Source organism: Caretta caretta, chromosome 5 (genome assembly GCF_965140235.1).
Source record: "Caretta caretta isolate rCarCar2 chromosome 5, rCarCar1.hap1, whole genome shotgun sequence".
NCBI classification, from domain to species: Eukaryota; Metazoa; Chordata; order Testudines; family Cheloniidae; genus Caretta; species Caretta caretta.
The window spans coordinates 15,141,944-15,167,796 of record NC_134210.1 but is presented as its reverse complement, the minus strand read 5'-3'; the positions used below and the strand labels follow the sequence as shown (position 1 = coordinate 15,167,796).

Genomic DNA, 25,853 nt, shown 5'->3' with positions numbered 1-25,853 from the left:
AGCTGGAATTAAGAATTTCGGGCTCTGAGTTATTCCACTGACCTCCTAGTCCTAACCACGGCATCTAGTTCGCTCATTGTGTCAGATTCTTCTTTGGAAACTCATGTTAAGAAATTGTGCTTCATAGACTTTATTTAGAGTTTCTGATTATTTGATTCTCCTGGAGGAGATGTGTGCTTGAGAATCAATAACCTTTACCAACACTAAAACACCGAGAAGGATAGCAGAGAGTGCTCCATGATATTGGCTTGAAACACACTTACGGCCTAATGTTTAAAAAAGGTAACAATATAAAGTAGAAGCCCACTTGCACATCTACTTTTGCACATGCATTTTGGATACATGCATTGGGAATTGTTGCACGTGTACAATGCTGTGCAGGAGCCTATCTAGCCATGTGCACATGCAAAGCGAGAGACCTAACTTAAAGACAGGCCTTTAAAGGGGTCAAAAATCTTTGACTATTTCATTATATCAGTGCAAGCAGATAGGATTTAAAGTGCCCTCGACAAATGGACAGGATGATTTTGGCAATTAATTGATCTTTAACTATTCATGGTAAATAGGCCCAATGGCCTGTGATGGGATGTTAGATGGGGTGGGATCTGAGTTACTACCGAGAATTCTTTCCTGGATATCTGGTTGGTGAATCTTGCCCACATGCTCAGGGTTCAGCTGATCGCCATATTTGGGGTCAGGAAGGAATTTTCCACCAGGGCAGATTGGAAGAGGCCCCAGGGGTTTTTCGCCTTCCTCTGTAGCATAGGGCACAGGTCATTTGCTGGAGAATTCTCTGCACTTTGAAGTTTTCAAACCATGATTTAAGGACTTCAGTAGCTCAGACATAGGTGAGAGGTTTATTGCAGGAGTGGGTGGGTGAGATTCTGTGGCCTGCATTGTGCAGGAGGTCAGAGTAGATGATCATAATGGTCCCTTCTGACCTTACTATCTATGAGTCTATGAGCCCATCCTCACACAAGTCCCCAGAAACCCCTCAAGCTAGCACCTATACACAACTAAGGCCCGATCTACACTAAAAGGTTTTACCAGCAAAACCTTCCTTCATGCCTTGCATGTAACCATGCTTTATTTTGAATTCTGCTGACAAAACCCTCCACTTTTGCCACTAATAATTACTCCCCTTCCTTGAGTGACATAATCCCTCAACCCTATATTCCCTTGACCCCAAATTCCCACAGTCCCCTTAGAGGACGGAGGGTGTCCTGCAAAAATTTCCCACAGGGTAGTGCACACAGCAAAAATTTCCCACAGGGTAGTGCACCAGAAGGTGGTGCTGAAGATACTGGGATGCCTGCCCAGGGTGCCACACCTCTTTTGCCAATACATCCTGACGCTGTGTGGACACAATACACCAACACAAGCAGCCAAGTATGAACACACTGCAGTGAAACAGTTTTTGTTGGAAGCACCATGCCAACAGGACTCTTGCAGGTAAAGCTTTCTCGTGTGGGCAAGGCCTAAGTAACTCAGGCAAGACCACCTTCAGAAGAGAACTTGTCTTTTAAAACAAAAGAACAAGGAGGAGACTGTAGTGGCCCGGTCAGATTTGCTTCAGCATTCTTGCACCGCACACCTCATGACACTCCGAGCTTATGGATGTCCCTGATGCATGACAGATGATTAGCTTCTGTCGTGTTATTGATGGTTCATGCATCCCCGGGCAGCAAAAACCATAACCAGGAACGGAAGGATGATGGAATAAATAAAACCTTCAGCCAGCCATGGGGACATCAGTATCCAAGAAGCCAGATCCAGAATCAAATTTGTAATAAGCCTAAATGCAAAGCTGAATTAGAAATGAGTCAAAGACAGAAGCTCAGAGTTTACATTTCGATAATTTAACATCTTGTACCCTTGTAATATATTGGCTCAGAGACAACAAATCCAGATTGCATACAGAAGGTGCTGATGCCACTTGTGGGTGTGTTACAATGTCTAGATGGCAGGACTGGTTACTCTTCTCTTGCATTTTATTTTAAATAAAAACTATTTCTGTAGTTTGTCCAATTATGCAGACAGCTAACTTTGTATTTGAGTTCGGCAGTAGGGTAGTCACTCTTCTCATTCAGTAAGATGCTTAATCATTTTAGAAAGGCCCACTGCTAATTGGTTATTGCTGGAAACCTGCGGGATTAGAGGGAAAGAGGATACTGCTGCTAGAGCAGCTCATTAAAAGGAAATTCTGAGAAGGCAAACCAGTCGTCTCCTGGCATGGCTCAGATACCATGGTGATGGGCAGCAGTACAAAACGTTAAAACACACACATGCCTAAGGTTATTCTACACTAAGCCAAGGAATTGTTGCAAAGGCATTACCAGGCAACCAACAAAGCGCATTAAGGGTTTGATCCTGAATCACTGACTTCACTAGGAGCAGGCCTTCACATAGCACGGCAGTTTTTGGTGCATCCACACCGAGCACACCTTACAGACACTGTTTCACCATACTGCCCAGCAACATGGCTGGAAGCAAATGCTTTGGGCTGATTTCTTGGGCTCCACACTGTGGGACTAAGACAGAAAGACTGGCTAAACCATCACAACTGGCGAAACCTGTCCTCCCAGGGCACAAAACACGGTGGATTTATTGATTGTACCGAGAATTAGGCTAACCCGTGCAGCGGCATCTTTGAAAGCACCTGGACTGACACCAGCACATAAATATTGCAAGGCTACGAGGCACCACAGCCAATGGTTTGCTGCCATGTTTTACAGCAGAGTATAAGCAGGGCCTGACAGTGCCCTTCTCACCTGCCAGGCAACAGAGTTCCAGCTTCTCACAGGCAGAAGAACATTCTCATGTGCTTGAGCTTTGTGGCTCTAAACAGCAGCCAACAAGAAAAGCACCCCATTGCTTAGACTGCAAGCTCATCGGGGCAGGGCTCTCTCATTTCAATGAGCAATGCCAAGAACAAGGGCACTGCAACCCCTTGCGGGGCATCTAGATGCTACTCCAATACAAAACAAGGAGAAAACCCATTGGGTTTTAGTTCCCTCACTTACACACTTCTTGGAGCACAGAGTAAAATTGAAGGTGACTAGTGCAGTGACTGCGTAGCCACAACGTCAGCCAGATGTAGCTCAAATACAGTTGTAGACATCAGAATCAGCTTGATCCAGGGGCAAGGACGGAAGATCAGGCTGGGATTTTGACCTACTGCTTCTTTATTCACCTACCTTTCCCCTTATGCACCCACCCCAAGGGAGGAGGGGTGAGAACTGGGAGATAAAGCATTGCTTCACTGAAAAGTAAACAAAGCCCATATTTCACTACTATAAAGCTTCGAGAGCATGGGGAAGCAATTCAAAGTCAAATTAAATACACAAAACCTCAATTTGCATTGGTCACTAAATAACCAGCACAGAACGTCTTCCAACCTAGTCTGGACTAGAACCAGTAACACAGGAGGGGAATGCCCCTCTCAGGACTTCTTTGATTTTTTCTAAGGGCCTGCACCAATATTTTCAAAGGGCTTCCATTGGTTTTTTTCAGCAGTGCAGTTCCACCTATGTAGCTGCACCAGTGCAAACCCCTAGAATAGACGCACTTCACTGATGGCAGCTTAGCCCGGTTTGGAACTGGAGTAAACAGAACTGGTGCAAGTCCCAGTTTAAACTGGTGCTGTGTGTCTACATTAGGAGTCTGCAGCTTCACTCATGGGGCTATCCATTTAAGGGGGAAAAAACCAAGCAAAACCCAGCACAGACCCTAAAGGCTCTATTACGAGGCTATCTCAGCACCGGGATAGGTCCAGTGACTAATCTGAAGAGCATCACCTGTAATGCAGAGAATATTCCAACCTACTTACCTGCACTGGAAACGAGTCCAAGTGTTAATATGAGACCTGAGCCCAGAAGCAAGAATGCTACCAAATGAGCTATATCGATACCTTGGAAGTCCTAAGGTTGTTCTCTGAAAAAAATTACCTTTGCTTCTACAAGTGCATCCTTCCAACACTGAAACAAGATCTGCAAAGAAAGGAGTTGGCAGATTGCATAATGCACACAAGCATCTAAAACTGTGACCCTGTGTAATTAAGCATGTAGTCTGTAATTGGCATTGCTAGCAAAGAGAAGGATCTGCTTGCAGAGGAGATGGTATTTACTTGGCACCTAGAGTCCTGTTAAACTGGCATAACACCTTCTGACTGGGCCCAGTGCCATCTGCAAAGTGAGGAAAGAGCTCAGGCAGCGGAAGACCAGGTATATGCATGGAGAATTAATGCCACAGTAATAGGTGCTTTGGAATAGTGAGAGAGCAAGCTGTGTAGACTCCCCATGTCTCCAGTGCCCCTTACAGTGAGCTCAGGTGGGAAGAAAGGTAACTGTGTAAGGATGAGGTTTTGAATGGTGAATCGGGATTTCTGTCCCACAGGAGGAAGGCGTTGGGATGCCTTTACACATGGAATATTTATGCCACAGCTACTTTTTACAGGAGGCACCTGAGATCTTGGTGAAAACTGCTCTGTGATGGCAAATTCCATCGGACAATAAGGATTTTCGCGATTTGTCAAAGCAGTTCTGAGTTCTAGCAAAAACCTCTCTTAAACAACTCGGTATGGTGCACAGCCAGGTCTGGGTCCTCATGCAATGTAATTTCTGGGGAGTCCAGCCCATAAAGAAGGAATTTCACACCTGAAGAGACTTTAATGAACATAAAAAAAAAAAGCAATTAGCTTACCTGGTGTCTTTACTCCCTTTGCCCTACACTTTTGGTCTATTCAGATATTTGTGCTTGGATACAAGAGTGTTTCTTAACGGCCCAGCTCCTCTGCCAGGCAGGGAGAAGTGACCTTGTGTTTGGGATGTATCTTGTCAAGAAAGAGGACAAAAAAGAAAACACGTTGCATCATAAATCCATCGTCCCGACTTCAGGGTCGAGGAGCAAGGCCATTGTCTATTATTATTTATTGTTTGTATTGCGGCAGCACCTAGAGCCCAGTCATAGACCATAGCTCCTTGTTACAAAAATGGAGGTATCAGCCCAGTATCCTGATTGAATTCTAACAGGCTACTAATATTACACCAACCTAATATCCCAGGAGTCTCAGGTGGGTCCATTTCTGATGCTAAGCTGTTGTGTCATATACTGTGATCAGTTAAATTGCTGTGCTTTACACAAGAGGCAGATGCAGTTCAATACTGGGTGAAGTCCCTGCTTCCTGGAGGAATGCACCCAAGGAGTAGCACCTCTGCCCCTAGACGCCTCACTTGTGGAGTGCCACAAGGATAACTTCTCTCTCCGGTCCTATTTAACACCTACATGCAGCCACTAAGTGAACTGGTCAGATGACACAGACTCAAATGCCAACAATATGAAGATGACATGCAACTCTACCTATCCTTCACTTCAGACAAGCTATACCACCACCACCAAGATGGTCCAGTTCTGGGATGTGATCAACTAATGGATGAAGACTTGCCCGGTGAAACTAAACCCCAGAATGATGGAGGGGATGCTGGTGGCCAGAGAAAGCATTCTGAAGAGCCTGCAGCCCTGGTGCACTCGCCTTGAGCTGATGGCATGCACCCACTGTCAAGTGAGTCTGTACTTTTGGAGTGCTCCTGGGTCCCTTGCTGACACTAAGCTCTCACATAGCAGCACCTGTGAGTAACAATTTCTACCATCTCCAGTTGGTGAGGAGACGCCAACTCATCCTGTGTATCATGACCCGGCTTTGGTCATACAAGCCTTTTTCACCTCAGATCTGGGCTACATCAACAGGATATATCTGGGCAGGAAACCGTCACCCTTAGGGAAGGGTAACTAGTTCAGAACGCTCTGCAGCCACACACAAAACTACTGCAAGCAAATCCCACGTGTCCTCCACTCCCCACACTTACTTACCACAGAATATCCAGTCAAGTTCAAGGTCCTTTTCTTCAGGGCATTCCATGGCCTCAGCCAAGGGTATCAAAACAAATAAATCAACTAACTCTCTAGCATGAAGACTGTGGCCAACAACTGTGCTCCTCAGGCATCATGGAACTTTTTACCACAACAGTAAAGTCAGTCCGTGCAGGAGACGGAGCTCTCTCCCAGGACAATCCAAGACTGTGGAATGAACTCCCACAGGTACTAAGGGCCGCCATAAACCTCACCACTTTCCACTCCAAGCACAACGGGCATTTCTTGGACCTACCTCTCCAATCTCAAAGCAGAGCAGAGTGAATGTTTAAAAAAAAAAAAAAAAAAAAAAAGCCCCAAACCAAACCAAAAAACCTCCACTGCATGCATAACTCTCCCCCTGGGGAGAGAATGAACCACACAAAACACGTTAGCCCTGTCACTGAATGCACTACAGGAAGGTGCTCAGATAGGATAATGAGGACAGTATAAGATCCTGTATAGAACTGAACAGAACTTGTATAGGGCCGCGAGGTTAAGGGGCCATTACAGTTGGTGAAGCAGCAATGGGAGGGGTTTACACCTTCTCCAGGAACTAACATTCTGACCTTTGTAACCAACCTACAAAACACCCTCCGAACCTCTTTAGCCCTTGCTAAAGAAAATCTACAGGGTGCTCAAAAAGAGAAAAAGCCTGGTATGATAAACATGCCAGAGAGCGTTCCTTCAAAGTAGGGGTCCAGGTCATGGTCTTAAAGGCACTCCAGGCCCATAAAATGGAAGCGTCGTGGGAAGGGCCATTCACAGTCCAGGAGCGCCTGGGAGCTGTTAGTTAACTCATAGCATTCCCCACCTCCAACCGAAAGCCTAAGGTGCACCATATTAATTCTCTAAAGCCCTTTTATGCCAGAGAATTAAAGGTTTGTCAGTTTACAGCCCAGGGAGGAGAGGACGCTGAGTGGCCTGAAGGTGTCTACTATGAAGGAAAAAGTGCTGGTGGCGTGGAAGAGGTGAACCTCTCCTTGACCCTTGGGCGTATGCAGCGACAGCAGATCCAGGAGCTGTGCACTAGCTATGCACCGACTTTCTCAGCCACCCCAGGACTGACTGAACGGGCATACCACTCCATTGACACAGGTAATGCTGCCCAATTAGAGCCCAGCCTTACCAGGTGTCTCCTCAAGCTAAAACTGCTATAGAACGGGAGATCCAGGATATGCTACGGATGGGTGTAATCCGCCCCTCTGGCAGTGCATGGGCATCTCCAGTGGTTCTAGTTCCCAAACCAGATGGGGAGACACGTTTTTGCGTGGACTACCGTAAGCTAAATGCTGTAACTCGCCCAGACAACTATCCAATGCCACGCACAGACGAACTATTAGAGAAACTGGGACAGGCCCAGTTCATCTCTACCTTGGACTTAACCAAGGGGTACTGGCAGCTACCGCCAGATGAATCCGCCAAGGAAAGGTCAGTCTTCACCACACGTGGGGCTGTATGAATTTAATGTACTCCCTTTAGGGCTGCGGAATACACCCGCCACCTTCCAAAGACCTGTAGATGGTCTCCTAGCGGGATTAGGAGAATATGCAGTCGCCTACCTTGACAATGTGGCCATATTTTCGGATTCCTGGGCAGACCACCTGGAACATCTGCAAAAAGCCTTCGAGCGCATAAGGGAGGCAGGACTAACTGTTAAGGCTAAGAAGTGTCAAATAGGCCTAAACAGAGTGACTTACCTTTGACGCCAGGTGGATCAAGGAACTATCAACCCCCCACAGGCCAAAGTGGATGCAATCCAAAAGTGGCCTGTCCCAAAGTCAAAGAAACAGGTCCAATTCTTCTTAGGCTTGGCCGGATATTACAGGCGATTTGTACCGCAATACAGCCAAATCGCCACCCCACTGACAGACCTAACCAAAAAGAAACAGCCAAATGCCATTCAGTGGACCGAAGAGTGTCAGAAGGCCTTTAACCAACTTAAAGTGACAGTCATGTCTGACCCTGTGCTAAGGGTCCCAGACTTTGACAAACAGTTCCTAGTAACCACAGATGCATCCGCGCGTGGTGTGGGAGCAGTTTTAATGCAGGAAGGACCGGATCAAGAATTCCACCCTGTAGTGTTTCTCAGCAAGAAGCCGTCTGAGAGGGAAAGCAACTAGTCAATCAGTGAAAAAGAATGTTACACCATTGCCTACGCTCTGGAAAACCTATGCCCATACGTTTGGGGACAGCGTTTCCACCTACAAACCGACCATGCCGCACTAGAGTGGCTTCATACTGCCACGGGAAATAACAAAAAACTAATTCGGTGGAGTTTAGCTCTCCAACATTTTGATTTCAACATCCAACACATCTCAGGAGCTTCTAACAAAGTGGCTGATGCACTGTCCCGTGAAATTTTCCCAGAATCAACTGGTTAAAATCGTCCTTGAGATGTGGAAAATATTGTTAGTCTTTATATATTTGGTAGTATATTTAGAGGTGCATGTGTCTTATTAACTCTGTTTTTTCCTAGAGCTCCAGGAAGAAATCACAGCCAGCGTTTCACCCTATCTGTGATTTTGGGGGGGGAGGTGTCATAAATATAAAGGGAAGGGTAAACACCTTTAAATCCCTCCTGGCCAAAGGAAATACCCTTTCACCTGTAAAGGGTTAAGAAGCTAAGATAACCTCGCTGGCACCTGACCAAAATGACCAATGAGGGGACAAGATACTTTCAAAGCTGGAGTGGGCGGGAAACAAAGGGTTCTCTCTGTCTGTGTGTTGCTTTTGCCGGGACCAGAGCAGGAATGCAGGTCAGAACTCCTGAAAAGAGTTAATAAGCAATCTAGTTAGACAGGCGTTAGATTCTGTTTTGTTTAAATGGCTGATAAAATAAATTGTGCTGAATGGAATGTATATTCCTGTTTTTGTGTATTTTTGTAACTTAAGGTTTTGCCTAGAGGGATTCTCTGCGTTTTGAATCTGATTACCCTGTAAGGTATTTACCATCCTGATTTTACAGAAGTGATTCTTTTACTTTTTCTTCTATTAAAATTCTTCTTTTAAGAACCTGATTGCTTTTTCATTGTTCTTACGATCCAAGGGTTTGGGTCTGTGTTCACCTATGCAAATTGGTGAGGATTTTTAATCAAGCCTTCCCCAGGAAAGGGGGTGTAGGGTTTGGGGAGGATTTTGGCGGGGGGAAAGGGGGAAGACGTTTCCAAGCGGGCTCTTTCCCTGTTATATATTGGTGGTGGCAGCAATAAAGTCCAAGGGGAAAAGGTAAAATAGTTTGTACCTTGGGGAAGTTTTAACCTAAGCTGGTAAAAATAAGTTTAGGGGGGTTTTCATGCAGGTCCCCACATCTGTACCCTAGAGTTCAGAGTGGGGAAGGAAACTTGACATAGCCTATAAAGCTTCTTCGGATCTCTGGATGACAGGAAATGTATACATCAAGTTATAATTATCAAATGGTGCATATTGGAAGTAATTTTGAAACTGGCCATGAAAAATCCAGGGGATGATAAATTTGACACCAATGAAGCTACAGATAAAGTAATATTTTACCATATTTGTAAGTCCAGTGATATTGAAATTATGTCTAAATTAAAACATTCGCTATTTGCATATTCATTCACCTATGCTGAAACATTTGAAAAGAGAAAAAACAAAGCACAATTCATTATTGTGCATCCTCCCCACCCCCACCCCAAAGGAAACATGTTTTACAAATCAATCTGAACAAGTGGCAGAAATGCAGTATTAAAAACCACACAAATACGCATACACATACCCCTTTCCAAGTGCTCCTCTCAAAGCTACAGTGTTTGTCCTTTGAGATCTGAAAACTACCATTAGCATATTCTGTTCAGACCAGCAGCCTGGGTAGAATAGATCATGGCTTGAAAAAAGAAAAAAAAAACTTACAGGACATCTATCCAGAGAGACTGATATGAAAAATGCTCCTCCTCCAAAAAGGATCCAAATACAGTGAGAAAGCTCCAAACTCCTATGTGCTGAGAGGGAGGGCAGCTAGCAATGCGAACAATAGCACTTTCCCAATAGCCGCTGTGAAACTGACAATTCTTGACAGTTTCGCTCTGCTGACAGGGCACCAACACTTTCTGCAAACTAGGGCTATGAGCACCGGTGACATTTAAGGATCGTTCATGGTGCAGAAATCCTAAATTCAGACAGAGCTCTGCAAAAGCAGAATTTATTCCACATTCCAGCATCATGCTGCATATTGCCCAAATACGAGTACAGCATAATAAATGCTGCTGTGACAATGATCTGATCCATACACAAGTTTGCAATCAAACATCTGACCACGTGCTTATGCATCAGCTACAGCCAGCATGTACCGTCTTTTGCAAATAAACAAAGGGAGACCATTACCAGAAACTAAATCTTTTCTTTAAAGGCACTCAGGCAACAGAATGGCCACTTGTGCTGTGAAAAGCCCTGTAATCCTAAAAGACACATCCAACTCCAGTTGAGATGTCAACCCGCTGAAGTAATCCATACAGTAGGTCACTGACATAGGGGAGGGGGCGGGGCTGAATGAAACCAGGTCACATGATCAGAGGCAAGACAAGCACGGTCAACGACTAATCCCCTTTAAACCATTCCTACAGTTTGCTGGCAAAACAGGATTTTTGTGCCTGCACAGAAACAGCCTACTAGAATTCAGAGTACATACCACAGCTGTGAGCCAAGCAAAATAGCATAGCTGGTGCCCTGTCTCACACTCTCTCTCTCTCTCTCTCTCTCTCTCATACACACACCCACACACCCTATTAATGATCACCTCAGCAACAAAAAGAAAGGAGGCATCTGTTAGCGTTCCACAGAACAAAAGCTTAGCTGAGGTGAAGCAGGGAGAGCACTGGATTTTTAAGCAGCTGGCTTGCATGAATCTTGCAAACACGAGTCCTAGTAGGGTGACCAGATAACAAGGGTGAAATATCGGGACGGGGGTGGGAGGTAATAGGAGCCTATATAAGATAAATCCCTGAATATCAGGACTGTCCCTATAAAATTGGGTTATCTGGTCACCCTAGCTCCTAACGACTTGCTTCTCTTACACATTAGCATGCTTAAAGTTTTAAACAGGAGATGTAGCAGAGACTGGCTATAATTGTTTATATGTCAGCTCTAAGAGGCTCCAGTCATCACAATTAAACTGTGGCAGAGCTTAGGGGCCCAATCAGAGACCAGGGCCACATTGTGCAAGGCGCTATACAAACATGTAGTAAAAAAATCCCTGCCCTGAGGAGCTTACAATGGCAGAATAAGATAAGAGTCCACACATGAATACAGAGCACAGGGTAATGGCGAGAAAATATTAGTCGGTGTGATGAGCAGCAGCCACAGCACACCAGCCACCTGATCACTGTCAACATCCCAGCAGAGGAGAGTGTTAATGAGGGATCAGAACCCCATTTGTCAGCACTGTATATGCATGCTGAAAACATGGCCCCTACCCCAAAGGGGTTACAGTCTAACTTTAAGAGGAGAGACCGCAGGGGAATATGACAAAGAGACCAAAGGGAGTGCAAGAGGACAGACTAGAGTAGTGCAATAAGCTGCGTTGTCCCTTTTTGACCCCAGCAGCTGCTCAACGTTTGGGGCCCTGGGTATGTTCCAGTCGGAAGTAGAAATTGGTGACAATCAAGTATTTCTTTGATGCAGTTTTGTTTATTTACAAAGAATGTACTCAGGGCACGTCAACACAGCAAGTAGACACCCATGGCTGGCCCATGCTAGCCAAATCAGGCTCGCGAGGCTCGGGCTGGAGCCTGGGTTCTAGGACCCTGCAGGGTGGGAGGGTGCCAGAGCTCGGGCTCCAGCCCAAGTCCAGCAGTCTACACAGCAATGAAACAGCCCTTCAGGCCGAGCCCCACAAGCCCAAGTCAGCTGGCACGGGCCAGCCGTGGGTTTTTCTTTGCTGTGTAGACTTAGAGCAGGTCCTGTGTCTCAGAATGCAGGAGGAATCCAATAGCAAAAAACTCCTTTTTTCACAGCACTAAGAACACTCTTTTCAGCCTGCAACCCTGCCCCAAAAACCTCTCCACAGGTTTCTTCCAGGGCTAGACACCGTGCTTTCAGCTGCTCCTTCTGTCTGTCTCTCTCTCCCAGTTTTTGTCTGTTTTACATTCTCATTCTTTCCACTCACACTCTACCCCCTACCCATAATAATACTCAGGAAAAGCTCCTGGGCCAGTTCACATACTCCCTTTCTATTTTAGGTGAGGCACTGTGATTATCCTTACACTTATGTTAATTGAAAGGCGTGTTCACACCCATCAATCTCATAGAATCATAGAATATCAGGGTTGGAAGGGACCCCAGAAGGTCATCTAGTCCAACCCCCTGCTCGAAGCAGGACCAATTCCCAGTTAAATCATCCCAGCCAGGGCTTTGTCAAGCCTGACCTTAAAAACCTCTAAGGAAGGAGATTCTACCACCTCCCTAGGTAACGCATTCCAGTGTTTCACCACCCTCTTAGTGAAAAAGTTTTTCCTAATATCCAATCTAAACCTCTCCCACTGCAACTTGAGATCATTACTCCTCGTTCTGTCATCTGCTACCATTGAGAACAGTCTAGAGCCATCCTCTTTGGAACCCCCTTTCAGGTAGTTGAAAGCAGCTATCAAATCCCCCCTCATTCTTCTCTTCTGCAGGCTAAACAATCCCAGCTCCCTCAGCCTCTCCTCATAACTCATGTGTTCCAGACCCCTAATCATTTTTGTTGCCCTTCGCTGGACTCTCTCCAATCTATCCACATCCTTCCTGTAGTGTGGGGCCCAGAACTGGACACAGTACTCCAGATGAGGCCTCACCAATGTCGAATAGAGGGGAACGATCACGTCCCTCGATCTGCTCGCTATGCCCCTACTTATACATCCCAAAATGCCATTGGCCTTCTTGGCAACAAGGGCACACTGCTGACTCATATCCAGCTTCTCGTCCACTGTCACCCCTAGGTCCTTTTCCGCAGAACTGCTGCCTAGCCATTCGGTCCCTAGTCTGTAGCTGTGCATTGGGTTCTTCCATCGTAAGTGCAGGACCCTGCACTTATCCTTATTGAACCTCATATTTTACCTCAACCTATAGCAAACTCATAGCAGCCATATTCAGATGCTTAACCACTGCAGTGTGCTTTGTAGTTGCAGCTAGCTGTGGTCTAGTAGCCACTTGTTCTATGTCTGGACTGAATTGCCTGCCAAAACTGTCCTCTCCATTTTGATCGGAAACAGTATTCTTCTGTACTTACTGTCCTAACAATTGCCACATGGCTTGGATGTATTTCAGTCCAGAGGTGACTGCATTTCAATCTAGGTGAAACATTCCTATATCTAAGTTTGTATATCACCTCGGTTCACCAAGCCCTTTGAGATCCCGCTGGGACAAAAGCTGTTATTTAAATGCAATATTTTATTATTCCAGCAGACTGCTGGCAAGAACATCCGTTCACTTAGGGACCGATCACGATTTTACCCTTTGCAGTAAGCTCTCATGCAGGACGGACGGTTTTATTTACCAGGAGAGCACAGACTAGACTCATTATTTTGTGTGTCCTTACATCAGAGACAATTTAGTGCTGGTGCCAGAATGATTGAAATTTTCTATGTACCCAAAGAACAAATATGGCATCAGCCCAAACTGTCTCAAATGGCCCCCTCTAGACTCTTAAATCCAGTCAGTCCTTGGCTTCTTGGCTAAGAGTGCCAGCAAGTGTATCTATGATCAGTTACATGGACTCTTGTCCTCCAAGCATCAGACTGAGACTCCACCTCATTTCACACAGGCAACAACTTTTACTCAATTGACCTAATGGTACTGGAATTGGCAACCCAAAGCAACATTCAGGCAGCACAATGACGAGTGGGATATAAAGGACAAGACAGCCATCAAGAGCTCCCATTGCCAGTGCCTTGAACCACCCACTTTCTGATACCCTACTCCCAACTAAGTAGTGGACACGAACCAACAAAGCATGGAGGGCCCAATCCTGCTGGTCTTGCACACTCCAGAATCTCACTACAGGCAAGCAGGAGCACAAGAAATGAAGGATCAGGCTTGTGCTTTCGTCCAGTGTCTGGTAGCTGTTCTGAGCACATGACTCATTAAAAACAAACACACATGCAGAGATCACCACATCTGCAAGAGGAATTCAAGCGTTAGGAGACACTGCCCCCAACCAGCAAGGTATACCAGACTTCTCACTTCTCTTCCTAGCATCCTGCTGTTCTTCTTTTGTAACAGCACTAGTGCATCAGGTGAGAATGGGATCGAATGAGAGACATGAACAGCTGGTTGCCTTCAGGGAGAGGAGGGCTTGTTACAGAATCAGCACTCAGCCTTACTGTTTGTCTACGGAAAATTTGTCAGCATTTTAAAATCACTGATGCAAGTCTACCCATGGCAGATGATGTTGTGGAGACAGGGTGCAGGAACTAGTCAGAAGAGGTCTAGACGTCAGAGTGGTAAAAACTCCTGGTTGCACTTATTCTCAGGGCTGATGCACAAAAAGCCTGGCTCTCCGCAGCCTTGAAGTTCGTGTATTTATATGCACCTGTGCAAAATATCCCCAGACCCCCACTCAGAATGGCAGTGGAGAGTCAGCATAGCCAGCCCAAAGTATCTAACTCAGTGGAGCCATTAGACCCAAAAAGTTACAGAGCAGCACTTTCACGCAAAGCATGTTTCTTTTTTTCGGAAAGTTAGGAGAATAGCCCAAAACACAATCCTAGGCCAGATGTGGTTTTTATTACCCAGACAAAGCTGGCTGAAATCCATCAAACAGTTCTGGCGATATTTCCAGAAGACAATACAACAACCACAGAAGCTGCAGCTGGGAGGGAAATTTCAGGCAGTTCACTCCTCACCGGGCTGCCTTCAAACACCAGCACAATAGGGTGTGTGTCTGTGTGTGCCCATTTTCACTTTGAGCCAAATTCTGGGCAGACCGACACCCCTTCTGTGACACCACACTGAGATCTGAATACAAGTCAGAACAGAATTTGGCTCATTATACATTTATACTGCACTCCTTCTTCCAAAGAGTGGATGGCGGAGGAAAGAGGAGGACATAGCCAAAATAATAGCCCAGAGTTCTACAGTGCATCCTCACATCTTCCAAGGGGCCTATGGCGATTACAGGCTTCAGCACACAATGCTCCGTATGGGTTATTATTTGTATTATGGCACTGCCTCAGGGCCCTAACAGGATCAAAACCTCACTTTGCTGGGCACTGGACAAACACAGTGAAACACAGGGGTTTCCCTCTGCAGCTGCCAGAAAGTCTGCACCACAAGCAGCTGCCACCACTTATTTCCCCACATGTAAAAGAAATAAGCTAGGGAGAGCTAAATGAAGAGCAGAACGCTGGATCCCTCAGGGTAAAGAAACTGCAAGTATTTGTGCTGCTACATTTATTGCCCAAGAGATCCTTGATTTTGATTAATAAGAAGTAAATGAAGCAGCTCAGCAAAATAAGCTTTAGTAGATGGGAGAGTCGGAGAAAGGCTTTTATTAATTAAACCTAGTATAAATTACAACAGCTGTAACACTTTCTACTTCAGCAGTGTTAATACTTCAGCTAGCTGGTTAGGAGAACAGTGTGCCCCTGCAACATATTTGGGAGATCTCACTGTATTAAAGATATGTAAGAAAGATATTCATGGAAGAAGGTGACCATAGCCTTCCAGGAACTAGGCACCGTTTTGGGGGCTGGGGGGTGGGAGGTGATTAAGCAAATTCACTCAGATTGCAATATTTCCAGAGAGGTACCACCGTCCCTACCTGCAGGGGCTCACGTATACTGGTTCAAACTGGATTCTCCAGAGACCAACAGACAAAAAAATAACTTTTGGATAAATTGCTTGAGTGTAAATGGACTCAGTGCCTTCTTACTGATTCAGCAAATAGACAGAACCTTCTATCCAAGGGGGGCCCCAATTCTTCCAAGGGTTGGAAGGACTTTGACCTACTCGGGCCACATAAAACTGACGGGTGATCTCTGGTACACTTTTAACATGTGTATAGGAACTTCTATTAATGTTTACCCTGCAATGCTTTCACCTTAAGAATAAATGTGCTTGCTTATAAAAAGCTGCCTGGTAAAGCCTAACTGTTGGCAATACACTGTTCATGATCTTTGAAAAGAAAGCAAAGCACAGATGCTGGCCTGTTGCGAATACCACAATGCAGGCAGGGAGCTCTGCAGCCTGGGAAACACCCAGTCAGGAGGGAAGGAGACACAGGTCTCTACCCCTGGGGAGGTGACAGCTTAGGATCGAAGAGCCTGGCGTGGGTGCCCTTGAGGGCCCACAGAGAGGGAATTAAGTGCAGTTTCCCTGAACTGTGACAATCGTCACTATAGAATTGATGCTTTGTACTGATGTTTGGGTACTCTGCAGTCTCTGGCCCTCAGGAGGAGCCACTGGCCAGTTGAGCAGGGCAATGGTGCAGCCAGGACCATCCCAACTAGGCCAGTCACATGATGCCACCCTCCTTGCAAGGCCTCCCAGCATGCCCAGTACCACCACTCTCAATGTACCTCCAAGTCCCCTGCATCCCAACCTAAGCCAGGCCACTTTGCCTTTCCAATATGCACTTGGAAACCCAGTCACGCTGTGAAGTAATTACAGCTTAATGCAGCTCAGCGTTCAATGCAGAATAAATCACTGGCAACTGTGAATTACAGAGCTGGAATGCCACCGTGAGATTCAAGGAACAACATCAATCAGGAGAACGAAGCCAGAGATTGCTTATTGTTTTATATATCCTTTGGTCTGGTAATGCAAACAGATTGGGGGAACATCAAATCTAGCGACAGAAAAGATGGACTCTGACAGCACCCCTTTCCCTTTTCATCACCTTGAAAAGCAAGCAGATGAACAGTTCAGACTTCACAACCCAAACTGAAATTCTTATGTAGACCCATTGCCCTTGGAAAGACGTATCCTGCAACACAACTGGGATTTATAATCCACAAAACAAGAGCTGTATAAGACACAGACGCTTTCACACATTTGCCCTTCTGATGCCAAGGCATCTTTATTGGTTCCTTCTGTAAATGGTGGTTCTCGCACCTGCCTAGCCTCAGAATTTCTGCTGTGAGTTTGGAAGGGGGGAGGAGGGAAGAGAGCTAGGTCACTGCTGGATCCAGGTAACAGAACTTCACGGATCACTGGTCCAATCCGGTATAACAAATCCCACGTTCCTGTGTCAAGGCAACATACTCGCCGTCAGAAGATTATGTGAAAGAAAGAGAGCCAAAATACAGCCTATTTTTATTCCTTCACAGATTCACAGATTCCAACAAGGGACCATTGTGAACATCGAGTCTGACTTCCTGCACAGCAGAGGCCAGAGAACTTCCCCAAAATAATTCTTAGAGCAGATCTTTGAGAAAAATCTCCAAACTTCATTTTAAAATTGTCAGTGATAGAGACTCCACCACAATCCTTGGTAAATTGTTCCAATGGTTAATTACCTTCGCTTTTAAAAAGTTACACCTTATTTCCAGTAGAATTTGTCTAGCTTCAACTTCTACCCATTGGATCATGTTATACCTTTCTCTGCTAGCCTGGAGAGCCCACTATCAAGTACTCTACACAGACTGTAATCAAGTCGCCCTTAAACCTTCTCTTTGTTAAGCTAAATAATTGAGCTCCTTGAGTTTATCACTATAAGACATGTTTTCTAATCCTTTAATCATTCTTCTGGCTCTTCTCTGAAGCCTTTCCATAGAATATAGAATAGAATATCAGGGTTGGAAGGGACCTCAGGAGGTCATCTAGTCCAACCCCCTGCTCAAAGCAGGACCAATCCCAATTTTTGCCCCAGATCCCTAAATGGCCCCCTCAAGGATTGAACTCACAACCCTGGGTTTAGCAGGCCAATGCTCAAACCACTGAGCTATCCCTCCCTCCAACATATCAACATTCTTTAGCCAGTGCTCTCCTTGGGAAGAAAAGAGCAGCATGTCCAAAACCTGGTTATGAACAGACTGCATTTCACTTCCAAACAACAGAAGTCCGATAATACAAATAATTAATCCAACTCACATCTTATCAGGTGGGAGAGGAACTGATACAATGTAAATGTCCTTTAAAATATTTGTATTTATTTCCTTTCCATTTAGAATGAAAAAGGGCACCCAGACACCCAGTCATCTAGTTATAAGCACAAACCAACTATGAATTTCAGTCAGCTCACCCCTTCCACCTAGCTTCAGCTCTAACACTCAGACTGAAGATATTATCAGTGTTTGCTATTGAATAGCCATTTCTCAAGATTACAGAGCCAGGACTGAGGTAGGGCCTTCCCTTTGTATTGGAAGTTTGCCTTGGGAATGCTAGAAATGCAGAGATGATTTGACAGTAAAAACAAAACTATAAATGCAAGATTATCCAAACTGACACATCCATGTGAAACAAAGCCAAACTTAATGTGCAAAATTCTGACTGATTTAGGACCCTAAAGTTAGGAAGACAGACAGATAGACAGATAAAGGCACATACTTTGTTTACGCAGGGTTACAGTTGATCTTTAAGGTCTAAAGAAAAAATCATTTATCCCTTTTCCCCATTAAATAATAAATAAATTAATCCCCTGCAAGTATATCAGATAAGACAACTGGTCCACAGGCCTCCCTGTGTGGAGCTGGGAATGTCGCCTTACCTTTCTGTACCTGTTTTCCCTTCATGTCTGACCTGTTGCTGGGAGACATAGTTATCAGCTGGTGAGTGATTTGAGACACTTGGTTGGAAGGTGTTAAGGGCTCTATAGAAGTGCATAGAAATAGTTACTGGAACTTGATACTCAAACTAAGCTGTAAAACATGCCCTGTTGCATTACTGGGGCAGGAGAATTCTTCACTGATCACAAAACAGGGAGCAATATATTCAACCTATTTTAAGCTAAGAATCCTCTGTGTTTTCTGCCTGGTATAGATAGTGAGCTACTAGGCCTTGCTGAGGGGTTTAGTCCAGGGGTGGGCAAACTACAGCCCGCGAGTCGTTTCAAGATGGCCCCCGCTCTGGCACTCCGGCCGGGGCACTGGGTTGGGGCCGCACCACACAGCTCCTGGAAGCCACGGCATGACCCCCTCCAGCTCCTACGCCCACCAATGGGAGCTGCAGGGGCGATGCCTGCAGATGGGGCAGCATGCAAAGCTGCCTGGCCATGCCTCTGCTTGGAGCCGGAGAAGGAACATGCCACTGCTTCCAGTAGCCGTTTGAGGTAAGCGCCGCTCAGAGCCTGCACCCCCTGAGCCTCTCCCCACACCCCAATCCCCTGCCCCAGCCCTGATCCCCCTCCTGCTCTCCAAACCCCTCGATCCCAGCCCGGACCACCCTCCAGCACCCCAAACTCCTCATCCCCAGCCCCACCCCAGAGCCCACACCCCTTCCCGCACTCTAACCCCAATTTTGTGAGCATTCATGGCCCACCATACAATTTCTATTCCCCGATGTGGCCCTCGGGCCAAAAAGTTTGCCCACTCCTGGTTTAGTCAAACTGTAGCTGGAGTCTTCCGCATTCTGAGTGAAAACTTTCAGTGCCCCCAGGTTTGTACACTATAGAGTGAGCAACATGTTCCCCTGCCAACGGCTGCTGGAGGGGAATAGTTCCCAAGCGATCCTCCTTTGTTCTACAGGGACCCTGACTCAGAGGCTGGCTAAGAACTCCGAGAGGAGCCTCTCTGGAGACCGAGTTAGTTCATATTTTATGAGCATTTTTTGAGTGAACTAAAACCATTACACAGTAATTAAAATTCAGTTTACAAAGTCCAAGCAGCTTAGAGAGATTTCCTTTCATATCAGCGGCTCTTATCAGCACAGTTCAGGAGGAGGCTGCCTTCCGGTCAGGCTAATCAAAAAGCTGACTGCAGTTCAGGTGTGCTTTCAAAACACAGCCACTACCAGCACACCTCGCGCACAGCCTGGATTCCTCACAACACCATGAATCTGGGCACACGTCCCAATGCCACGCAAGACTCTCCCATGCTTTCTCTTATTCTGCCCACCACCTCTGAGGCTGCCTACAGCTGAGCCCACGCAGTGGGACACTCCTTCTCTGCTCCCTACAGGGACCCCTCTCAGTGAGCCCCAATAGTAGACAGCATGTATCCGGCTGGCTCCTCAGGACTCCTTCCAGCCACAGCTTCCCAACACTACTGGGAAGGGAGCTAAGAGATAGGGTGCTGGATTGGGTGGGACTCAGGAGACCTGGGTTTGATGCCTGGCATTGCCACTGGCTTGCTGGGTGACCACAGGCAAGTCACTTCCGTCCCTGTGCCTCAATTTCCCTATTTGTAAAACGGGGATAATGACACTGACCTCCTTTGTAAAGTGCTTTGAGATCTAAAGATGAACGTACTAGGTATTGCTACTGATAACTACTAGGGAAGATGAATGGACAGAGGTGGGGGAGGGGAAGAAAAGTGAAGCCAATGGGGACAGAGTAGGGAGGAGGAGGGAAATTATGGGGCATACTGTGAGTAAGAGGGCGAGGTGGAGTGGATCAGAGCAGTGATGAGCTCCATAGCATTTTTTTATCGTCCCTTGTTTTAGGGTCGCATGTCCCCCATTGCTCCTCTTTGTCGGAGATCAGCATCCCCCAGTACTAATTCTGGGAGGCAGAATTTCCAAAAAAGCAATTCCTTTTTATATCTTTTATCGGGGCAGGATTTTGGTCTCATGATCAGAGCAAGATACTGGGTCCTGTATGCTACTCTGCCCCAGACTTGTTGTACACCCTTGGGCAAGTCACTTAACCTTTGTGCCTCAGCTTCCCCATCTGTAAAATGGCATCATGCAATTCATGTTATAACTGGTTCCCTAAATAATAAGCTCTTTGGGGAAGGGACTGGCTGTTAGCCCAAAGGGGTTATGCCCAGGACTAGGGATCCTGGGTGCCACCATGTTGGAACTGTGATGGATCTGGAGCAGCTCTGTAATAGTTGGTGAATGTGGTAAGTCGGTCTGGTCATTGGGATGTTTATTGTAGGAATATGTTGGGTTAACTCAATAGAGGGATGCCTGGGAAAACAGGCATGAAGGTACAAATTGGCTCAAATAAACTACCTCCCAGCAAACACTTCAGAGTTAGCTGTTATGGGACAATGCCAAAACTATTAGCTTTGATTATTTTGCCTCCTCTCCAGCCAGCCTACAAAACTGGTTTAGGACAAAAGAACTCTGGCTGGATAAAAAGGGACGCTCTCTCAAGAAAGGTGGGTAGTTGTTTGGGGGAACCACACAGACGTAGGGCCCCTGCTGGGGGTGTCCAGGTTACCATCTGGGGATGGCAGCCTTTAGATAAAACAGATGTGTCCAGACTTGTTTTAAAACCCTTTCTCTCTACAAGCTTTGTTCCAACAGTTAAAATAAACAACACTTTGGTTTTAAAAGGCTGTCTGGTCACTGTATTCACCCACAGTCACAGACTCCTGAAAGGACAAACCAAAGATGCCCAAATTCAATTGGATCTGCTGGGTAAGTACTATAGATGCACAGGGTACTGTAGCCCAGGGCCTGGTCTAAGAGTGGGAGAAGTGTGAAATTCCACCCCAGGAAAGGTACAGGCCCAAGGCCTGACACATCAGGGGCTGCGCTCATAGAGACAAGGAAGGGGACCACGGTGCAGCTAGCCCTGTAACCACAACAATAACTAATGAATATGATTTGGGCAGTAGGGGGAGGAATTGTGAGGCTTATATTGTTTAAAGCCCTTTGATATCTTTGGGTGACCAGCCCTGTCAGAAATACAAAGACATTATCCTCCTCTGTGGAATCAATGGCATCAGCCATGACAGAGCAGTATCGCCCATGTTTCATAATCTGGAGAACGGTAAAGAAAAGCCCAATAAGAACAGACCCCATTTCAGTTACTAAAATGAGAAATTAATGTACATCAGCACATTAGCCTGCTCAGACTACTTACAAGCTCTACACGCACAGCCCACCACCCTCATTCTTTTTGTATTAGCCGCTGCACATGTGAGACACTGCAGGTTCTCAGAAGTGTCTGACAAACCAGAACCCGCATTTGGAAGAGCTCCTCTTCAAACTTTGCTGCTTGGGCCCACCTCCAATTCCACACAGAACAAACCATGTTAGGGTTCATTCTAGGGAAACGGCAGAGGAAAGGTCTCACTCCTTTGGGGAAGAATCACTCACAACTTCAGCAAGAAGCCTGGTTTATATATATCTTGAAAACACACCTTACAATAAGAGTCTTAAGGAACTCAGACTATTGGTGCCTTACTGGATGCAGCATTGGACTGGGACTCAGGAGACCTGGGGTCTATTCCTGGCTTGGGCACTGGCCTGCGGGGTGACCTTTGGCGGGTCACAGCACTCCTCCATGCCTCAGTTTCCCCATCTGTAAAATGGGGGTAATGATACCAACTTCTTTTGTCAAGATCTACTTTCTATTTGCTTCAAGATCTATAGGAAACAACTAGGTATTATTATCAAGCTAACTTGATCACAGCCTTAAAGTCGCTTACATTAGAGGCCTTAATCTAGCAGGCACAGCAAGATGCAATGGGTAGAAGGTGAGGCTATTCAAACTGGAAATAAAACCCAGAAAGAGTAATTAGCCACTAGAGCAGTTTACTAAGGGATGTGGTAAATTCATCATCACTTGGAGCCTTTAAATCCAGATTGGGTTGTTATTCTGAAACATCTTCCAGTTTAAACACACGTTACTGGGGTTGATAGTGTTCAGTTGCATCCTAGGGAAGAATAATTCCCCGCACCGCAGAAATCACATTCTATGGCCTGTGCTATGTAGGATGTCAAATTAGATTATCGGGGTGGGGGGGGGGTCCTTTCTCACTTTACAGTCTACGACTGAAGTACTAGAGCTTATCTAAAGAATGGAGGCTCAAAAGGAGGATTTACAGGATAACCTGAAAGATATGAATGGTCAAGAAAAGGAAATTCACACCAAACCTCTGCTTACAGTAAGTGCTTTGGTGCTTTACACTAAGAGAGTTGGAATGATGCTATAACATAAATGGTTTTACGGCTTTAGTGAAAGGTGTGCTGGACAGCATACCAGTTACTATTGTTTGAAGCAGTCTTCCCTCACCTCAGCTGGATACCGTTTTTTTGAGGGGTAAGGCACTCAAAGCTCACACACAGAATGAAAAACATTCTCAGACTTCTGAGCTGCTAATGTTCATTTGGTCAGTGTGATCCAAAGAACCTCATGATGGAGGAGATTTTATATCACTTCTTCCCCACCCCCTTCCGCCCCGATAGCTGAAAGCAAGCTCTCAAAGCCAATTACTTCCATCTATTTTAGATAATAATCAGTCCTTGGGATTACCATTCAATGTTTCAGTCCTTCCCAAGAATTAATAGAAGTTGATCTTTTTTTCCCCCTTCCTCTGAAAAACCAAGGGGACTGAAAAAGGCAGCCCGGTGAGCTTCCCTACCCAAAATGCCAAGTAAGAGCGTAGGCAGGTAGAAGGCAAGATTCCCTAGCCACATCTTCCAGTGCAGTTCAACCCTCATTACTCCAGTTTTGGCTCAGAGAAGATCCTTTCTTTGACACGATGCAGTATTTTCCTCCAGCGTACAGAAAGACATATGGTGCTAGGCTAAGACTCGCCTACTTCATTCCACTTGTGACCTCAGTAGCAAGTGCACCCATCTCCGCTGAGGGGAAAAGCTAATGCATTAAGCTACTGCAGCACTTGACCCCTCTGCAGCAAGTCAAAATCTGAACATACTGCAACTTTAAAATTCTGCTTCGATTATCACAGTGATTAATCTTAGCAACAGTACATTGATTGGTGTTGGCTGCTCTGTTATAATGGGCCACACTACCTAATCCGGTGGCTTCGGGCTACTAATGGCAAAATTTAATGGAAAATTTAACTGTTCAGCTCTGTCTGTGGAGCAAACAGACCCAAGTTTTTAGGATTCTCACCTATGTTTGACACCTAGCACCAGATCTCATAAGAATTAAAACAAACAGTCTCATACTAAAAATGTTTTATTAACACAAATAAAAGCTTTATTTAGTATCAGAACTCACCCCCTTCCGCCAAATCCTTAAGAGCACTGAAATGAAAAGTTAAGAGAAAAGTCTGCAGCATTCCTCACCACTTTCACATCGTGTACGTCACTGTCAATACCACACTTCAATGCTCCATAAGCCAATCTCATCCACCTCCAACAGACACCGAAAAGCAACAGGGCCTGCAGCTGCACTGAAATCAATGCAGGTGTAGTTAAGCACCAAAAGTTAGAAAGGCAGTCAAACTCAGTTACTGTGTGCTTGGAAAAGTAACATGGGACAGATTTTCAAGAGCGTTCAGGAACCAAAAACTCCCAATCTGACACTTCCAGTAAGATTTTGCAAATTAAACAACAAGCAAAAAACAAAGATTAGCAAAAGTGCTTTGAGATTCTCAAACAGCAGTTCATACAGAAGTGCAAAGAAAGGTTATATTTTTATTTCACGTCCCACCCTAGATCTGCCCTAACCCCCCATGTAGGCAGCGCTACGTCGACTGGAGAAGCTCTCCCAGCAACGTAATCCACCACCCAGAGAGGCAGTAGCTAACTAGCCATTGGGAGAAGCTCTCCTGTCTGCATAGGAGTGCCTTCAGTAAAATGCTTTAGTGGTGCAGCTGCACTGGTATACTGGACCACTGTAGGGCTGTACATGAGAACAAGCCCTTAGTCTGCTGGTGTGCAGAGACCACTACCTACCATGCTGACCAATACTGTCTCGTTGTTTACTTGTACTCCCCTGTCTGTAGTCATCTGTTGTCTCTAGCCTTATACGTTGATTTTAAACTCCTCGCGGCAAGGACTGCCTTTTGTTCTGTATTTTCAGAATAAGGTTCTGGTCCATAAATAGGGCTCCTAGGCCCTACAATAGTACAAATACTTTGTGCTATCTGACAAACCTTTATTTAGTGCAGACTAATGGGCATTCATACAGCATAATGAAGTGGCCATAGAAGCCTCAACATAGATTGGACAAAGGCTGATGCAGAGCCATTGCTTCTAGAATATTTACTCTGACCAATGCCAAACAATGAAAACCCCACTCTGCTAATTGTATTGTTTATTCTCTTTCTCTCTCACACACACACACACACGCTTAATTGGCCTTAATGTTAAGTTTTACAGGGCAAGGACTGAACAGTTTAGAACTGTACCTTAAGCTCTAATAAATTTGTTAGTCTCTAAAGTGCCACAAGTACTCCCGTTCTTTTTGTGGATACAGACTAACACAGCTGCTACTCTGAAACCTATAGCAATACTGTGGTGCTGGTTTTTAAATTATCTGATACCAGCAATCTACGTTTCTATGAACCCAGCCTGATCCAATACCAATCAAGTGGTTTGGAATGAGGAGGCCTGACTGCAGGCCCTGTTCCTGCAAAGTCAATGGGGCTACTCACAGTTTGTAACATGATAATTGCAAACCGTGACGATTTTTGCAAGACTGAGACCTTACTGGCTTTCAGGGGGGACCAAGGACAATTTTCAACTTGATTTGTTCTGAGAGGGAAGGTGCAACGAGAAATTTAAGACGAGAACGTGCCACTCAGGCATCAGCAGCTAAAGTTTTAGAATTTTAATTGCCTGGGATTTTTGTTTCATTTTATCTTCTGCAGAACAGAAAAAAGAAGTCAGATGTGATGCTCCCATTTTGCACACTTGTTGGAGGTGTGTCAGACTATCCATTCACTCTCAACAGTATTTCTTTTCTTTCTGATGCTTTCAATTAACTTTAACATCTTGCAAACTCCCATCTTGCAATAAATTATAAATCAAAGCCTCTGAAAGAGGCTCAGCCTCTACTGGAATTTACTAGATTGGAATCAAAAATTGTTTGCCTTCTGCTTACAGAAGACTGATGTATCAGAAAGGAAGACATTCCACTTTACCTCCCTCCAAATGAGCCATTATTAAAAATGAAAGCATTTGGGCAGTGAATGTGAGCCATT

The 25,853-nt window shown here is 45.5% G+C and overlaps 1 protein-coding gene across 8 annotated transcripts in view; it reads right to left on the bottom strand.

Annotated features, from left to right (window-relative positions):
• Window positions 1–25,853, bottom strand: part of CTIF (cap binding complex dependent translation initiation factor) — a 349,613-nt gene that overhangs the window by 280,052 nt on the left and 43,708 nt on the right. Inside the window, exon 1 of one of the 8 annotated variants that reach the window (XM_075128362.1) lies at window positions 9,781–9,799. The exons of the other annotated variants lie outside the window; for them this stretch is intronic. The gene's annotated coding sequence lies outside the window, so the exon portion shown is untranslated. Of the gene's footprint in view, window positions 1–9,780; window positions 9,800–25,853 lie in introns of those variants that run through there. 8 annotated transcript variants of the gene reach the window in all.